General features: G+C 48.0%; 1 pseudogene; it reads right to left on the bottom strand.

Annotated features, from left to right (window-relative positions):
- Window positions 1–2,579: 2,579 nt before the first annotated feature.
- LOC115463909 lies at window positions 2,580–2,692 on the bottom strand (annotated as a pseudogene).
- Window positions 2,693–3,138: the final 446 nt, after the last annotated feature.

The raw sequence follows: 3,138 nt of genomic DNA on the forward strand, positions 1-3,138 counted from the left end.
AGATTCCTGAAGGAAAAGTCCATTGATAGTTATTAAATTTTGGGGTTTTGCCAGGTTCTTGGGGCCTGGATTGGCCGCTATCGGAGACGGGAGTGCTGGGCTTGATGGACCTTGGATCTTTTCCCAGCGTGGTGGTGCTTATGTGCTAAGAACCTACAGCTTCTGGATCCCTTTAAAGAACTGAGACAGTCGTAGCTCAACAGTTTTCCTAGTCCACCCAGCCAACACCATTGGTACTGCTCTGGCTCTGCTGCTGAGAAAGACCACCACAAATGGCCCAACAAAGGAGAATGAAAGACTTCCAGGAACCTGACACAACCCCTATGCCCATTCAGTCTGCAAGGAGTCACCAGAGGAACAACTTACTCCTGAATCATGGCCCCTTGCTATGAATGGGAGACCAGATCTGAACACAATATTACCAAAGCAGCCAAATAGAACAAGAAATGAGCCCTATGGAAGTAGACCTGCAGCGGAAACCATTTCCAAGGAAGCAAGGAAGTGGGGATCTAAACACTGGAAGCCAAGACCTGGGCCTCTGGAGGCCAAGGACCCAAGACTCTACTGCTGTAGTAGACAAGAGAGTATCCTGCATTTCAGAAGACTAAAATTTTATAGGATAGAGTATCTCCACACTTGCTAAACTCTGGCTGCAGCTGAGCTGGCCTAGGCCAACATGGCCCTAAACAAATAGTTAGACAACTGAACAGACCACTCTTGACTGGCAGAAGACTACACCAAGGTTATCCCAAGGGGAGAGAGCCTGAGGCTGCCAGTGAAGACTCCAGAATACAGAACCTAAGGATATGCAGTGGACTGCTGTTCTGCCTAGAACCCCAGGAACAGGAAGATTTGAAGCCTCTTCCTGAACCTAACTCTGTGGCACATCATCAGCCCCCAATGTGTACAAAAAGGGTGAAGGGGAGAGTTCTGGGTAGCCACGACTACCCAGAGGATCTCAAAAGATCTGAAGAACAGCCAGAACCCTAAAGTAGGCAACAAGCAAGGGGACCACCTTGCCAAAACCCGTCCAGGGTCTCTTACCTGAGGATGGGGGAGGACTGACTAAATCAAATCGATTATGGTTTCCAAATATGAACCAACTACAATCAGTACTAGGGGAGGGCCCTGAAGAAAGGGGAACCCCACAGGTAACCTCAGCTTCTAGAATTTGGACCTGAAACTCTCAGGACTCCTCCATATTTTTTTTGTTACATTTGTACCCCGCGCTTTCCCACTCATGGCAGGCTCAATGCGGCTTACATATTGTATACAGGTACTTATTTGTAACTGGGGCAATGGAGGGTTAAGTGACTTGCCCAGAGTCACAAGGAGCTGCCTGTGCCTGAAGTGGGAATCGAACTCAGTTCCTCAGTTCCCCAGGACCAAAGTCCACCACCCTAACCACTAGGCCACTCCTCCTGAATAAGCTGAATCTACTCCACAAGAATGGCTGTACAAGGGGACTTCCCTACCACTTTCCTAGGGCCACACAAGGATGACAGCACTTACAAGCCTGGCTAGCAATAGCACCAGTACCCACCCCTATACCATAAGGGCATGCACCCTCCCAGGTAGCCATGATTGTTGCTTTGTGTTGGCACGCTCAGGTATCAGAGCTCACATAATGTGGCACCATCTTCAGCAATATGGGGATCCTACCAGAGGAGGTATTAGCATCACTTACTTCATCATGGAAAAACCACCAGCTGCCAATCTGTGCAGGAGAAGTCCGATACCACTCAGAATTGTTCAGGCCTTTCTCCTTCACATGCTGTTATCTGCAGTAATGTCACCATGGTCCCCTTCAGATGTTGGCCCCAACCTGGGAGTATTCTAGCCAGAATGTCATATCCTGTATCTGCTTAGAGAAAGAAGGAGTCTTTAGAGAAGGGAAAGACTGCTCAGAGACCATACAGTCTCTTCACCATGAAGCCTGAAAGCTGTGCCCCTAGGTACCCAAAATGCTTATACTCTGCACCAGGAGGGACTACCAACTCCTCTAGGATGGACCCCTTAAGGCCAACCTGTGGCAAGGATACATCCTCCACCACTACCGAATGAACAGGCTCTTGGAAGGGAATAAGTGCTACAAGAATATAGGATCCTTCCCCCCTGCTTACTGTCTCTTATGGCCCACTAAGGGCTATTCAAAAAAGAAGCCCTATAAAGTAAGAGTTACCAGCTTTTCACTCTCTCTCTCCCAACTAACCTTCCTACCAAGGTCTCAGTGCCTTCTGAGGAGGCAACTTTGCAACACATCACCTGTGGCTCTTTTCAAGGGAGGATACAGACCAGGGTTAGAAAGAGTACAGGGCAGAATGTGAAAGTACTGATGAAACAGGGCACCCCTTTTTACTACTACTACTAATCATTTCAATAGCACTACTAGACGTACGCAGAACTGTACACATTATATACAGGTACTTTGTCCCTAGAGAGCTCACAATCTAAGTTTTTGAACCTGGGCAATGGGTTAAGTGACTTGCCCAAGGTCACACAGAGGTACAGTGGGAATCGAACCCAGATCATAAGGATCAAAGCCCACTGCATCAATCATTAGGCTACTCCTCCACTCCAAAAATATGGAACGCTTCACGAATGTGTGTGTCATCCTTGCGCAGGGGTCATGCTAATCTCTGTATCATTACAATTTTAAAATATGTGCTCCTTCTCTTTTTCTTAAAGGCATCCCAAGCTCAGGCCAGACTAAAGGCACTCTGGATGGGTTCACATGAAGAGAGGAGCCTAGAGCCAGTTCTACCAGCTGTTTCATCATGCTCCCCTAGCTGGGAGTGAGGAGTAAGAGTGGAGAAGAGCTCAGACAGGCTCATGGGAGTGCACTGCTGCAACAGTGACTCAGTAGCAAACTGGAGCTGCACCAGCTCTGCCACACATTTGAGGATAGAAATACAGCCAACTGGCTATCAAAGGGAAAGGAAGACAAAGGTCATACATGCTTAACTGATGCATATATTGCTGCAAGCGACCTTGGAATGGCTTCTGAACGTTTAAGCACCCTAATGGCCACCACTTCATCTGGGGATCATCCTCTTGCCTTGCTAACAACTGGGTACTGTGCAGTCACCCTCTTATCTGCCTGCTCTGAAGACCAATGAAATACACTGATCAACTCCC

The sequence above is a fragment of the Microcaecilia unicolor genome, chromosome 2 (genome assembly GCF_901765095.1).
Source record: "Microcaecilia unicolor chromosome 2, aMicUni1.1, whole genome shotgun sequence".
Lineage (NCBI taxonomy): Eukaryota > Metazoa > Chordata > Amphibia > Gymnophiona > Siphonopidae > Microcaecilia > Microcaecilia unicolor.